General features: G+C 39.1%; 1 long non-coding RNA gene across 1 annotated transcript in view; it reads left to right on the top strand.

The window, feature by feature from the left end:
- LOC149917184 (uncharacterized) overlaps nt 1-15,855 on the top strand; it is a 33,133-nt gene extending 17,278 nt beyond the window's left edge. Inside the window, exons 2-3 of the long non-coding RNA XR_016467980.1 lie at nt 13,203-13,416; nt 15,787-15,855. This is a non-coding gene — a long non-coding RNA (uncharacterized LOC149917184). The remainder of the gene's footprint in view (nt 1-13,202; nt 13,417-15,786) is intronic.
- Nucleotides 15,856-16,233: the final 378 nt, after the last annotated feature.

Here is a 16,233-nt window from a genome sequence, read left to right as displayed (position 1 = left end):
GTTTTGGGGTTGCCAACGTGGTGTACTCTGATATTCAGATCTCATAATCCAATTTTGAAATTAAAGAGCTTTAGGCAAAAACGTTCTCACAACTGAATATTGCATGTTTTTGAGCACCGAGCCAGTGTTTTCCTAATAAAAATACACCAAATCTCTTCCTTTTCCCAATTAATAACAACAAATGTCATAATAACAAATGACACGGAGAAAATCTTCCTTTTAAACTTACGCCCTGTGTGAGCAGGATGGGCAATGGGAAATTTAAGCTGGACAATGATTTCAGGCCAGGTATCTGAATCCCAGCTGAATGCAGAAAACATGCAGAATAGCAACTAATGTGCAGTGCCTCGTTTTCTGTCTTGACAGAAGGATGTTCTGCATATACCCAACAATAAAAGTAACAGTGAGGAAAAAATAAGTCCTGTATATTATTTTTTTAGGTTTTTTTTTTTTTTTTTCCCCTCTGCCCAAGTCATTATTTTAAGTTTCTCGGTATTAAATCTAAAGGTTCATCAACTCACATCTTTACAGCTCTGTCTTTCTGTATACAGGACCCTGTCTGCCTGTTTCCTCTATTGCACTATTTTGTTTGTACTACTGTAATCATTTTGCTGGCCCAGATCTGTGTGGGTGTGCTGGCAGCTTTACAACAAAGTTACATGGGAACTGAGTTAAGGTTGAATATTTATTAGAAGAAGCCATCTGGCGTCAGGCTGTCTGTACAGGGGGGCTTATTTCTTTAGTAGTCTCTCCTTTTTCTTTCTAGCTCTTCCTCCCTCTCTCTCCGTTTCTCATTTACACGCCGCATACATGCAAAAAGTGGAACACACATCTTGACATATTGATTTGATTCTTGATATTTATAGCAATTAACCCCTCGTGTGTGATTATTCCCTGTCCCACTGCCCCATGGCAGAGCCTGCTCAGGGCCGGTCCCCGGGTGGCAGCGGCTGCCCCATGGATGCTGTGGGTTCCCACAGTGGATCCTTCCCATTGGCTCTGGGTAGCTGTAGCTTTCTCCAAAATCCCTCTCCTGTTCCTTCTACACCTTTCCTCCTCCGGCTCTTGAGCTCCTAAAAGAGCGCTGCGCTCCCCAAGCTCCCAACTCACCATATTAAACAAACTAGCCAGCAGAAGGGTGTCCGTGCTATTTCACCATTTGTATGACATAGCCACGCTTCAAAGTGCAGCACTAAATTGCCAAAAGATGTTTACTTTACTTGCTTAAGAGCTCCTCGTAATTCAATTGTTCTCTCTCCCGCAGTAGAAACACACATGCATCCTGAGAGCCGTGCTCTTGTGCGCGCCGGATAGTTATTTACCCATGAGGTTTCCTCCATTGGTTTTTGCACAGCATGCTTGGGATTTTTTTTCAGAGATATCAGATAACTTTTTTTTCTGAGGTGATTGACTGCAAGCACCTTGGAAGTCACAGCTATTTTCATTTTCTTTTTTTCCTTGCAACCAGATAACTAGTGATTTTTTTTTTTTTTTTTTTTTTCCAAAACCATCCTTCTGGGGTTTTTGAACACACCTTGGTTACCTTGGAAAACCTTGACCCATTTTTCCTAGCAGTCCAGCTAGGAATGATGAAGAGTAGCTGCTAGTCTTTCCCACTGTTCCTGACTGCTCTAAGTTGCATCCTCACCTCACAGTCTTGTGGAACCTCCCTACTCTTTGGAGTGATGGTTTTGGTGGCAATGCCAGGTGGGAGAAGGGGAGCACTGAGCAGCAGAGATTCTTTCTGCTGATAGAAACAGTGCTGTCTGTGATGTTTCCCTGGCCTCTGCACAAAAGAATGCCTGCAGGGATGAAAGGAAAGTCCTTTTTCCATCACTGACGCAGAAGTTTAGCAGCCTACTGTGCTCTAGCAATGGGGTGATGTTGAGGGTGACTTAAAGAAGGGATGGAGGCATGGTGCCTTGAAGGATGCAAGCTGAGGGAGATGATCATTACCCTCCTCAGCCTTCCCCTTCTTTTCTGGCAACTGATGGCCCAAAATACCACTTCTTGTATGTCTGGGGACATGTGTCATCCTCAGGTAGCATCTCTTGTGTCATAGCGAATGTGTAAGTTGGGGAAGAAAAATATGGGTTTTTCCATGCACTGCTAGGATTGCTGAATAACTGCAGCTTTTGGGGAAAGAGATGGGGAGTGGATCAAGAAAGTGGCCCAATGTAGGATCAGTGCAAGAATGAGGAAGTTGCCATGTGGAGCTGTTTGATAAAGAAGACCTTCCCCTTGAGTTTACTTCATGCTTGTTCTTCCATCTGTAGTATGGGGAGGGAAAAGACAAGGATGTCTGGTGAAATGAAGGAGGAGGATAGTAAATCCCATAGGTTCTTTCACATGCTTTGTGCACATTGAGGTGAGCCTGCACTAGACCTGAGGGCTGCTGATACCTTTGTTGCCTGGTGGGTTGGAAGAGTTGTGTTTAAATTGTTGGGCAAGAGATGTTGACCTTATTACCAACGTATTTTCTTTGCCATGCTCATAAGCCTGCTTATCTCACTTATAAAAACACAATAACTGCTTTCTTCTGGATGTATTGCAAGTTAAGTATCATTACTGGTAGTAAAATTTCTCTGGAATACTTGGAAGGAATGTTGTGCAAAGGTATGTAACTTGGTTTCTTTTGCCACAGCCTGGTGTCTTGCATGCACACACTGTCACCGAAACAAAATCTTTTGTGTGTGAAAGAACAGACTGAGCTGTTTGTTACTGGTTTGAATGAAAGAATAAAAAGTGTTTGGAATTCAGTTTTGCTTTAAAGATTTTCTCACTTCTCAACTTCTTTCAACTCTCTGGACAGGGAGAGGGTGGTGACGAGGCAGTAGCCGTGAGGCAAGGCGAGCATTGGGGATGTTGTGAGCAGGACATGGGAGAGCAATGATGCCAGACTGAGCACACTAAGCAGTGAGTACTGTCACCAATTAAACAACCATAAAAAGCCAGACATTCCTTGCCGAAATAACTCAGAACAGATCTGAGCGCTGCGTTACCTTTTAGCAGAGGCAGTGTGCAGATGGGATCTGGAAATAGGACAGAGGAAAGCTTGTTCCCATCTCCTGTCAGACATCTCCATCTCACTGCTGTGTGCTTTTCCCACAGTGATGATCGCTGCTCCTTGGAGTGGTCCTGAGGCTTTCCCCACTTCTCATCCCAGCAGCCCATTTTTTGGTGTCTTCTCCTTCTCCATTAGCACAAATGGCCCTGAGCATGACCCAATTGGGTTCTTAAGCTGCTTTGCAGCTCCTCTGTCCTGTTAAATACCAAACTTGGCCAGCTGTGCTCCAGACATAGGCTGGGGACCCCTCCAGAGGAGAGGTACGGAGAGCAAGAAACAAATGGAGAGAGCTGAGGTCCTCTGCTTGGCTCTTTGGGGAAAGTCCTTCCCCAAAGCATCTTGAAAGCACAAGGTGTAAGGGAAGGTATTTTTAAAAGCTTTGCATTCAAGCTTACAAATAACTTGTTTTTCAGTACGAGGAATACGTAGATACTGAAGACGTGTCCACTCCTATCTCTTCAGGTAGTTCTTAAGCAGTTTGCAGTGAACTTTGCCAGTAGCCAAAGTCAATACACTGAGTTTTTAAACATGCATTTGTAAAAATGTTGGTTTGTATTCGAATGAAAAATGGAAGTTGAGAGTAAGAATAACAAAGTGAAATATATGCTTCAGAATATGAATTCAAGCAACTGTGATTTATCTTGGAAGAGGAGCGGTGTGTGTGAGCTGTGGCGAGAACATGTGAGTGCTGTGGTGGGGAGGGCTCGTCCTCCCTGCAACAAACAGCCAGGTGACACATTTTAAAAGCCAACTATGCTGAAATTCTCATTGGTTTGTCATCCTGCAATTTGCAACTATGAAATATATTAATAGGAAGTCAGTATCTAGTACTCATACTGCGCTCCAGTGAATATTTTAGGGAGCAATTAAGCATCCTTTCCCTCCCCCCCCCCCCAACTTCCGAATTAAAGATTCTGGCAATCAGTGAGGGCATTGCTGTTCACTCAGACTTTTCTCCTTGACCCAAAACTTCTTACTGTTAAGTTTTTCAGTTGTCTTATTTTATTTTTTTAGGATCTGTATTCTTTCCTTTAAAATTCAATCGCTGATCATAAGAGCTGCCCTCTGCAGCTATGAGCAGGGGATGCTCGTTTTTGGGATTGAGGGGGTTATTAGACATTGTCCAGTATTGCCAGCACAGGCATGCTACAGATAAGATACTTGCATTAGGAGGGATTTATGCTGCTGCTTGGAGAAACCCAGCCTCTTGCAATGGTCTGCATCAGACCCACAGACTCTGTTTATGAAACAGAAAATGGTTTCAACCCCAAATCTTCCCCCTTGTTGTCATTTAGTCCAACAAAATATTGTCTCGTGTTGTTTCTTGACTCTCCTTTTAGACCCAGCTCCTCCAGGCTATGTCATTCCAACAAAAAAAAAAGGGAGGATGGGCTTTGCTTGTTCCTCTGTGGCTTTCTGGGGAGGAATTAAGAAATACTCTAACACTTTAATAATGATAATCTCCAAATAGTTCGTAACGGCATTAAGGGTAATTAATGACATTTGAACAGTAAGAGTACTTAATCCCTGGGGAAACGTGATAGCCACAATTTTGTTTACATCTGAAGCTGTTTCGAATGTAAAGAGGGAAAAAAAAAAATCTGTTTTTAACATGTTTTCATATTTTCACTGCTTCAGATTTTATCTTAACTTATTAAGAGCAAATAAAAATATAGGGGTTTTTTTTGCTAATAATAAAAACTGCATTCCATATCAGATCCAGCATTAGGTTAAAAATAAAGGGGAACTCTTCTGTATTTCCCAGGGGATTAAGATTTTCTGAAAATTATAAATCACCAGTGATACTGTGGTTTACAAAGAAGGATAACTTCTTCTGAAAGACCCACATATTTACATTTTAAAAATATTTTTCATAGCCTTCAGAGCCATTAAAAGAACTTAAATAATTTTGATGATAAATGCTCCTTAGTGGAGCTTTTATGTTTTGGTTGCGCTTTTTATTTTTCCTTCACATAGCTGACCTTGCTAAACCTTTGAAAAATGCTGTTACATCCTTTCACGTTTTAACAATTTTACAATGAGGGGAAAAATAACTCCTGTGATAGTTTTCGAGATAATACCGAACGGCTCTAATTCAGATGTTTAGGTTTGGAAAAATCAACAGAAGGAAAAGGGTTTTGTTGACCTTGGGTTTTGAGAATAAATAGGATAACACCTGATTCAAGACAGGAAGCTTTCCTTGCTGTAAATACACAGAGCAAAGCAGAGTGTGTCAATCCTGTTTAGCATTTGAATGCAGCATGTGCTCTTTTGGTTATGCTCTTGAGCCTGTTTCTACTTTTGGCTTTTACATTCCACAGAACTTCTGTAAAATCAGCAGGGACAGTGCTAATAAATTTATAATGTTGTTTTGTATTTCTGAACGTAGTACCTCAGTAATTAAGTGAAATATTTATGATGAATATAAAACAATGCAAATTCATTTGTTTGCCTGAAAGCTAGCTTGTTATTTATTTAGATTTATCTTTGAATGATTCTTTAAATTGAATCTCAGTATGAATGGGAGTGATATTTAAAGCAGAGAAAATTTGTTATAGTGTATTGATGCATTACACTGTATTATCGAGTGTCAGTGCTATGCAGAGGACACTTTAAAGAAATAAGCAAACAACAAACAGGAAACAAACAAAAAAGATTTTGACCCAAAAGAAAAGAAATTCCTTCATTTCTTTATGCTTTGTAGAAGTTTGTAAAGGTGAAATCATTTCCCATTAGCTGAAGTAATTAATAAATCTTATGTTATCACTAGCTGTAGATATATGAACTGGATCTTCAATTACAGAATAGGTAGAATGAGGTTCAGTAGAACCATGTCTCATTTTTTTCTTCAGCTGACTGCATTTTTCTTCATAAGCTGTTCCAGTAATTCCTGTCATTTACTATTTTCATTGGGGAAATTCAATCTGAAACTCTCTAACCAATTCAAATCCAACAAATGTAGTGACCTATGAAAGAAAATGTCTATGAAAAGTGTCCCTATGAAAAGTGTTGATGATTAAAATCTAAATTGTTTACTTCAGTTGGACTTCTTTCTTTTCTAAGTAAAAATAATTTTCCAAAAATAACTTCCTTTCCAAATGTATTACTGGGGATCTCTTCATCTTTTTTTCTTTCTTTCTTTTTTTTTTTTTTTTTTTTTTTGGCAATCATCAAGTTTATGCGAAGAGTATTTATTTATTTTAAAAATTATATTCTATTTTCAAGCTCTTACACGACAGTATTTTACATCCAGCAGTTTAAGTAGCTATATATAGTATTTTATCCAAATCTAGATGGACTGCTAACGTGCTGAAAAGCTGTTGAGGCTCAGTAGTGTGAGGACTCCCTTAAAATTTTGAAAACTATCATAGAGTGGTTTGGGTTAAAAGGGACCTTTAAGACCATCTAGTTCCAATCCCCTGCTGTAGGCAGGGACATCACCTTCTAGACCAGGTTGCTCTCAGCCCCATCCAGCCTTCAATGCTTCCAGGGAGGGGGCATCCACACAACCTCACTGGGCAACCTGTTCCAGTGCATCACCACCCTCACAGTAAATAATTTCTTCCTAACATCTGGTCTGAATCTCCCCTCTTCCAGTTTAAAGCCATTTTTCCGTATCAAAATAGAGCTTGAAATTTAACTAGTACATATATGAGCAAATCTCCTGTTCTTTGTTAGATCTTGGTTGCCAAAACACAATCCTGAGTAATTGTGATCAACTCTTGCATGAATTTCCAAGGCATGGCTTCCATGAGGTACAACCTTAGTGCTCAATCTACAACCAGTAGATATTTGGTGGAAGGGTGGATGATGGGTGGAGGAGTGGCCATTGCTTGGAAGCTCCCTCCACTGAAACACGTTCTTCCTCAGCCTTGTCATTGTTTATATTTATTTTTGTAAGCATATAAGTAGATGTTAAAATAGCTTTCCTTCATTATTTTACAACAGTTAGGGGCTGTGTTCAGACCAAAAGCAGGGACCCACATAGCAACATCAAATGGAGTTACTGCCCTGTGCTGTCACCTGTGCTTGCCACCAAGCAAGAGAAGCCACAAATGACTTCTGTGATGCTTACAGGCCAAGGAGAAGGTAGGCTCCAGATTTGTAGGCCGGCCTTTTTCTTTGCCTTTGTTTTTCAATAGGTTTTCACTTGACATTGCAGCACTCAGCCTACTTTCATATGTCAGGAGGAAGAACATAGCAAGGTGTTATGACATACCAAGGCTATGTTCAGTGTTCACAATTTTAAGTAAGTTTTGGGCATTTTTTTGTCTTTTAGACAAGAAGCAGCTAAGAATTAGCAGGAGGACATCCAATAGCTTGCACATTTGCTTTTGTTTTCTTGGTAAATGTATTTTATTTTTATACCTCCTATTTTCTTTATACACCTCCCTAATACTGCTAATTTTCATACAGCAATGTAGGCCATCAATAAGATCAAGTATATCCATTAACTCTAAGAAGAGTAATTTTTCAATAAATAAACTGTGCTTGCTGGTTACTTTCTGAGCTCTTAGAAAACTATTTGAAACATGCAATAAACATAGAGGAGAGTTCAGTAAGTTTAGTTGGCCAGAGATGTGCTACTGTGTGTGACTGTCAGAATGCTGGTTGGGATCTCTTGCTGCTACCCAAGGTTTTTTGAAGACGTTTCTTTGTGGAGGGTCCAATCAGTCTCTGTATGATGCTACAGTAGCCCTCCAGTGTTACTGAAATATTTAGTACAGAGAAAAGGAAATGGGTGCTGTGACATTTATTACTGCAGAAATTTAGCTTGTAAATATGCCTTAGAAAGTTATAACTCAGATACAGTGAGCAGACTCTGTCCCTTACCCTTTCCTAGACTAAAAGGTTCTGCTGGACTTCCTTTCAGGCATTCCTGGGATGAAGTTATCACCTTAAAGAGCAACGCTTTTCCCTCAGGCCTCAGTGGCATGAGATTTTCAGCTTCCCTCATTTTTAAATTATAAAAATTTGGGGATTGTTCCAAGGCTCCAGAGCCCTGAACTCTTAGTAGTGTGGGCTATGTCAGGGGATGGCAGGGGTCTCATGAGATCATCTCAGTCCAGATTCAGAAAGGACACTAAAAGGCTATTTTTGAAGTGATATTTGTTTAACATCGATTTCCTGATATTCCCGAATTATGCGTAGATCAGAGCAAAAACAGCATTCAAAAACCTCAAAATAGACCTCAAAATACCGAAAATAGGTTTCATAGGTAAAAATAGCATTGAGATCAGGGTGCAGAGTGGCCCTTGTTCTGCCCCTTGCTGGTTGCCAGGACCTTGCTGCTGCTTGGACTCCCTGCTCCCAGGATGAGCTTTCCTAGCTGTCTTATCAATGGAAATAGTAAGATTTTTATTGTTGGTTGAAGCAGGCATATTAAGGTTTTGGCCTTGGCTTGCTATCGTCATTCTAGAAAAGTCCTTGGAATAGCCAGTCAGAAGTTTGAAGTTTGAGATTAAGAAAAAAAAATAAATACTGAAGTTGTTTCCACTCATAATCTGAAATGTTATAATCTCATAAGTGCTTTATTTATTTCTGTTGAGCCATGCAGTATGCTTTTAGTGTAGGGGTCAATAGTTCCTCCCCCTCGGATTCACCACCATTTTCGCCCCTCCAAAAAAGAAAAAATGAATACCAAACCACATTAGCACTGTTAGTAGTACAATTGTCTCAGTCCTAAGCTGTGTTTCACTGCTGTGGTTAACAGTGCTGGGGAAATAGCTGGCTAAGTGATTCTTGGGTTTTAAACCACAAGAGACTGATCATGAGTCCAATATTCACTTTTCAAACTTGGGAGGAACAAGATTTTGACCTCAAAAAATGCGCGCTGCCTGTGCTCAGTAACATCCTTGTATAGAATTCTTTTCTGTAAGGGAGGCTCCATGGGAGTACCATAATGTGACAGTAATACTGACTCCTTTTATCTCCGTTTTTTCCTTCTTTTTTTAATTGTCCCCTTGACTCTCCAAAATGTATAGGTCATGGCCTAAAAGTGGTAACCTTCCAGAAGACACTCAGTGTAAGTGATGGAAAGCAAACCACGACATTGCTCACCTAAATAATAGCGTTGTCTGAATTGATCAAACTACTCACTATTAGGAGCTTGTATCATGCAAGGTAACTTCAGGTTAGGAATAGACCACTCACACTGTCTGTAAAGCTTTTATATTGTTGGTGGGTTCTGGTATGTGGGATGCTATAAAGCTTGGGGCAGTAGTCCTGAGCTGTTTGCATGAGTTATAAAATGCAGAGCGTTCTGTCTGTTATAATTTTGGAAGAGTTACTAGAACATAAGACCCAAAACCAAGACAAATGGTAATCAAACTGCAGATAGGGCTAGTGGTGGGGTCCTAGTAATAATGAGGAGTGGTGAAGAACTTGTGTAATATGAGATTAACCTGGAAACCAAATCTTGGCTAGAAGTACAAGTGTAGATATGTTCATTTTATTGGCTTTTTGAAAGTGTTTCCACTAACAGCGTTATCTCTGTACATTTAAGTGGAGATCAGATACCAAGCCAGTAGCAAAAATTTGTTTTAATTATGAGATGGAAATATTTTTTAGTGGAAGTTGAAGTTGTTTAGGTGCTAATCCTGAGAAGAATTTTGTACTTGTGATTAATTGCTGTTAATGTCTATAGGTAGCCCCATGATGAATCTCATTGATGAAAATGTTGCTATTCAACTAGGGCAAAGCTAAACATACGAATGTGTCTTTATACAATGAAGGCTTGGTTTACAGGTGCACAGTTTCATTTTCAATAGAGATCTCAAAAAAGAAAGGCTTGAAATCGAAGCTAAAAATATATTTTGCTTTCACTGCTCTATTGCCTTATTTTTTAAGAAAAAGGCTGGACGTATCAACCTGTTGCTCCATATGCTAAGACACATACGCTGCTTGCTTCTGAGCATAGGAAAGATTTAAATTCTTTATCATTCTGTGACATTGACTTCCACCCTCTCTCAGCCTCTCATTTGCACCAGCAGATGTATTTCCACTATCCCTTAGAGGAAAGCAAAGCCAAAACCAATTTAAGAGTAGCCACCTGTTTTAGTGGCTTAGATCATCTAATGAAAGAACGAGTGCTACAGTGATGGGACACTCAATTCAAATAGCAAATAATACATATCAGACACTGAGAGGGACAGTGTCTCAGTGTTTTGAAAGAGAGTAATCCCTGCTTATCAGGCTACCATGATGAAGCAGTCAAATATTCTGCATTTTAGGTCATGCTGCATTTTTTTGTAACTGAATACTTTCTCAAATAAAAATGAATGAAGCAATAAGATGTTTGTCCCATTAGCAATGTGTAAGTGAATGTCTGCAAATAATTAGATATCTAAGATGCATTAAACTGATAAACATTTTTAATTATTAAAAATATAAATAAGCAGCACTAAAGAGGTTTTTTCAACTAAGGAGTGATTTTCTGATGAAGGTGAGAAATTATTCTGTACCAGTGTCGATGCTGAAAAGTGCACGAAGGTAAATAAATTTCCAGTTTATAAAAATAAGGTTGATTTTCATCAAAAAATTTCTGTACTTGACGGACACGCACACCAGTCCTTATTGTCACCCTTCCAAATATTGAATTTGTGTTATAAATATTCTTAAAATAAATACCAAGAAAGGAATTACTTCTGCTAGCAGAAGGTAGGAGCACGGGGATCATAAACACAGGGCTGAGCAGTGTTGAGGGGTGTGTGCAATATGCCAGGTTCTCTGTCTGCCTTTGCTCGGTTTTGAACCAGGAGGAGCAATACTAACTGGCTTACAATGTAAAAACATATTTCATTACTGTTTTCTTACATGGTGAAGAGAAAGTGAGAAATCATCCTTGCCTTCCTTTCTTATCAGCATCTTCCAGTAGCATCATACTAACCACTAGCACTGACTATTTTTAACTACTTGCTTCTCTCTCCTTTTCCCCCCCCAGCAGTATGTCACCCAAATCCACTGGAGTTATTCAAAACGCATGTTTTCAAATATTAACATACATTCAGAATGAAAGAAAAATCTTCCTTAGAGTCTGGCCTACTTTTACATGGCTGATGAAAGCTTTTGCCACCAAAGGTCAACATCTTCTAGCAATCTTCCTTTGCAGAGTAGTGCTTTGCTGTTTGTTCTCCCAGTGGACAGAGATCTTAGTATTCTGTGGTCAAGAAAACTGTCTTCCTTGCAAACCTTTAGCTGTGCCAGTGGGCTTGCTGCCAAAATCTGAAGGCTTCCGTCAGCTTCCATGTGATGCTACTGCTATGATGTAGTCCTGGATGGTATGGAAAATGTATGTATCTTTGTGTGCTGCAGCAAAAGGAGCAGAAGAGTAATTGCATCCTCTTTCTCTCATGTTTGGCTTTCTTATTTTTTATTCTTTATTATTATTATTATTATTATTTTTATGCAGGAACTTCCTTATCTAGATAAAGACCTGAGTGGCATCTTCCTTAATTTGAAAGCAAGATGTTAGTGAAATGAAATGTTCTTGTGCCAACAGTGCTTAAGGCAAGAGAAAATTGCAAATGTTGGAGAGAGTTGTGTCCTGTACTGATGGTCAGGCGAAGTCACAGGAACAGAAATTATAATCTCATTTTAGGCTCGGGTGATGGACCTGACTGAACAGAAGAGATTATACTGCAGTGAAGAATAACAACTTCTGCCATCTCTAGTTGATCACAAGTTTTCTTATGTAGAGAGATGACTTCATTTGAAGCATGACTTCATCTGTTATGCTTGCTTTGTTTTTCTATGTAGTTGTTGCAGTGAGAGTGATGTGATACACTGAAGGCATGTTTGATTTGACTTCGCTCTTTCTCAACTTACCTTTAAATATTCAGTCTGGTTTAGGAGCTCTGTGGTTTTCTTTCAAGCCCCAAATTCAGAGTGAATGTCTCGGTTCTTGCATTTCAGGTACTGTAAGATATTCTGTGCTCAAGAACAAAGTTTCCATGTAGCTTTGAAAGATGAAGAGAGATGAGACAAAACAGTCCAAAAGTATGTCTTGCTCTTCATGAGCTACTCTATGGTATAAACAGAGATGGTATAGAAAATGTCACTTAAAATTATTTGCCATAATTGACTCTGTTTTCCATGGTAGAAACTATGGGAAAATCTCTCAATATGGATGTTTTTCAGTTTTTTACATTCGGAGTCTGATAAAAATAGGCTACTTTTTTCAACTGCTTTAGATGGGTGTTGTAAAGACAAATATCTTGAGCTTTGCCAACAGCTAAGATCCTTCTGTGTGCAAACAGCCAAGGTGCACCTTCCCAGCAAATTTCTATAAAGGCTGAGTGCTCTTCTGCTGTCTTGTTCTACCCACGCTGTTCTGCCTTTGCTGACTTCAAGATACCTTGGTGTTATACTGTTTTTAAGTGTGCTTGCTGCTACTTCTGTGCTAGAAGTTTCCACTGAGGATTGAGAGTGATGCCTCCAAGCGAAGGTGATGTCCTGAGCAGAGTGCTGACCAGGAATACCCTCTGCAGAAATGCTGGGCTGACTTAAGGGTAAATGTTGGGGAGATGAAGAGCAATTACTACTGGGCTACGAAGAAGGAATGTAAAGCATACAAGAAGTACCAAGTGGGAGGCACCGTTACTGATTCAGGCCCATGGCTGCCATGCATGTGACAAATGAACAGCAGCTGGAAGGCAGAGAGACCGGGTTTTATCTGGAAAAGGGCTGAGCATTAAGGAAGAGAAATGCTTGCTGGTGGTTATAAGAGAAAAACGCTAAAAAAAAAAAAATTCTGCAGTTGATTTATATTTCTATTATGGGCTTATCCTGTTAGCTTGTTCTTAGAGAAGAGCTGTTCCCTGAGGTACCATTTATCCATTTTAGAAACTCTCCTCCCCCAAGAAGTTTGCAACAGTGGAAAGAACAAAAGTTGGGGATGTTTGAAGAAGAAATCTGGCAAAAGCAACTGAATGGCTGGATCCGAAGGGGAATGCAAAGGCTGACTCTTCTGGGGTGCTACCACTTAGCATGAATACAGACAGACTTTGCTATGATCTGTAATGGCCATTTTAGAACATTTTATCTCTAACTTCTGTTAAAGTGATGTTATGAGATAGGAAATAAAAAGGGGGGGGAGGGCAATTCTCTAAAGATGAAATTTTTTGTTTTATTTTAGGATGAGTGTCATGGGGAAAGGTACGTGATGGTGTAATAGCTGTCTGTGTAATGGAAGGCTGGATGGGTACAAGCAATGAAATTGGAAATCAATCCCAAATCCTGCTGAATCCAGGAGACCTTCACACCCATGAAGGCACTGCTGCTGAGTCGGGCCAATGGCTGTGTGCACACCCAAGAAATACACACGTGCTGATAGAAAACAGATTTAAAAGGTAACTGTGAAATTGCTTTAGAGCTCTGGATGTGTTTAGAAGTTTGTGACTGGTTGTCAGTGATGTCATAACCATATTTATTATACCTCATAAATGGATGGGTCTGACTGTTTTCCTTATTTTAATGTATAAATTGCAGTTTATAATGGCAATAAAACACTCCAGGCTGTGCATTTCAGGGTGATTATTGCATTTCTCAGGTGGTTAAAGTTACTCTAACTGCCTTTCAGCTCAGATTTCAATAGTATTTGCCCAGTGTTCGGACAATTTTACTTGTATTTTTATGTACAAACCTCAAATTAAAGTGTTTTATTGCTTTTTAATTAAAATGTTGAAGTGTAAAGAAGGAATGGTCACAGGCAGGAACGAAAGACATGGTAGTAGGTGTTTTGATATATGAGGGAATGTATGAGAAGGTGGATAGAGAGAGGAGGGGTTGCAGGGCTTGTCACAGCATTGGAGTGTTAGTGGGTTCCAATCAACACATGGCTGGGTAGGTATGTTTGCGACCCAAACACATTGGTGTCTACCTCATAAAATCTAGCACAGAAAAATTACGGACTAAATGGCCCACAAACCCACGATTAACTGCTCAGCATGGATGGGCCCTCCTGGTTGAGCCTGAGACTTGCTGATGTTCCCAGCGTAGTAACTTGTGCTGCCTCAGCTCCCAGTGTTCTAGATTCCTCTTAAAAGCATATATATAAACAAATTGACCAGCTCAACCCATGTGCAGGATGAAATCCTGAAATCGTTTTGGCTGACCCTGTGTCTAAATATCTTGCTAAAGCAAAGCAGCAAAGTTCTTTTGCTTGAAGGGATTTGCTCCTGCAACACAAATTCCTGCTGCAGCTGCCCCCAGGGCCAACAGTCTTCCAAAATGCTGACAAAAAAGACTGAGTTGATGGGGTTTCCTCTTCTAAAGAAGACCACAATATCATCAAAAGTTTTGTTTCCAGTTTGTGGCCATATTTCAATCTGCACAAGCTCTCTTGTGTCTAGAGGTCGCTGCAAGGCGTTGCTGGCTGTCTCATTATTCATGGCCATACACCCCTTGCCACGACTGGCATGGGGATGGACAGCTGCACAACAGGTCAGGCTTTCTAGCTGGAATTATCTTCTGCAGTACATTCTTTACAGGAACTAGTGCTGTAGGCCTCTAGCACACACCTTTTGGGTACCATTTTAAAGAAAAAATACACCTATGTTTTCCTATTGTTTAAGGGTATGACTTGCATACTTCACAGAGGAAATGTAAAGTATGGGTTGAGCCCTTTCAAGTAAGGAAACAAAGAAAAACCCACGGGTTTGGGTGTCTGATTTTTATACGAGAGCCATACATAAAAATTGATTTCAAAACAATTTTTCCCCCATCTTTATTTCTATTTCTCCTGTGCAAAATATCCCTCTTGCATACCTCCCCTTTCTTCCCATAGAAAAATGGAAGAAATTCTTAATGGGAAGCAAAGCACATTAGGAATATTAAGGAAAAATTACAGTATATATGCTATGAAATGAAATGCATCTTTTGTGAATAAATCCCCTCAGAAATCTTATATTTCCAGGCATCCACTCACGTACCTTCATGTAACAACTTATACATTCGTAAAACATTCATTGAAAGCAGCTCTGCAGTTTTATAGAAAACAACATGCCAGGGATGCAAGAATCTTGCCAGTTCTGTGAAAAATGACACCAATTAAAGCTTAAATTGCTTGTTTTCTCATAAGGTACATATTTTCATAACTTTGAAATCAAATAATTGCTGCTTTTATATTAAATACAATAAAACAAAAAGGATGCTAGTTTAGAGGAACTGCTACAAGCATTTTAATATAATTTTCCCACCATTTAAAGTCACAAAATATGGAAAACAAGTCAAGTATGCAAAGTTCCAAGGAGATAGAGAAACTCCTTCGGATTATTACATCATTTGTCTTTTGTGTCAGGAAATGTGTATGTGATTTCATTGTTTGATTAAATGCCAACAAAACAAAAAAAAAGGCATATTGCTCTTATCTAACAGATTACAGATTTTATTCATCTGAAAAAGTATTTGTTCATACTTTGACATTAGAAGGCAATATTTTTTTTAATGGTCCAAACAAGTATTTTCAAAAAAATATAATCCTAACTTCCCAGGCTTGCTTTTTATTTTGTATTAACAATGCTCTGTACTAAAATTTCCCATACTGGAACACAGTCCCTAGTGGTTTTCAAGCTATAAACTGAGTAAACAGTCCCTTTCTTATTGAGTGTCTGTGTGAATGCATGTTGTTTCTGGAATACATCATATTCATTTGCAGAAACCCTGTGTATGGATCTTCAACACTTTATTTTACTTTATTTTATTTTGTCTTCTTTTCCGAGGTACCTAAAATAATAGCTTTTTAAGACAGTCTTACGGTCACATAACTTGTTGGGAAAAGCATACCATGGCTCACAGTCTGAGTTAAACATTGTCATTGTGGGTAAGTGTCATTTAAAATACCTATGCTGCTAATTATTTGATATGCTAATACTGTGCTGCTGTACTATCTCTGAATTATTTTAGCATGTTTTTGGCAATGTTGCAGTGAGTAGTTTATAAGTAAATCAACTAAAAATATTTCCATATTTAGTTCCCTACTGTTTTTTTTTTTTCTTAAGTGCATATAAAGGTGGCACTTATCAGCGACATTTTTTGGACTCTCACCATATCAGGGTTGACAAACTTAGCTTTGCATACTAAAGAATCCTTTTTTTAAAAAAAAAAAAAAAAGAAAACATAAATAATCTGAGGACAAATATGAAGCTTCATGTGGAGACTTCAAGGTC

The sequence above is a fragment of the Phasianus colchicus genome, chromosome 7 (genome assembly GCF_987193195.1).
Source record: "Phasianus colchicus chromosome 7, bPhaCol1.hap1.1, whole genome shotgun sequence".
Classification (NCBI taxonomy): domain Eukaryota; kingdom Metazoa; phylum Chordata; class Aves; order Galliformes; family Phasianidae; genus Phasianus; species Phasianus colchicus.
This window is presented reverse-complemented; position numbering and strand designations above follow the sequence as displayed.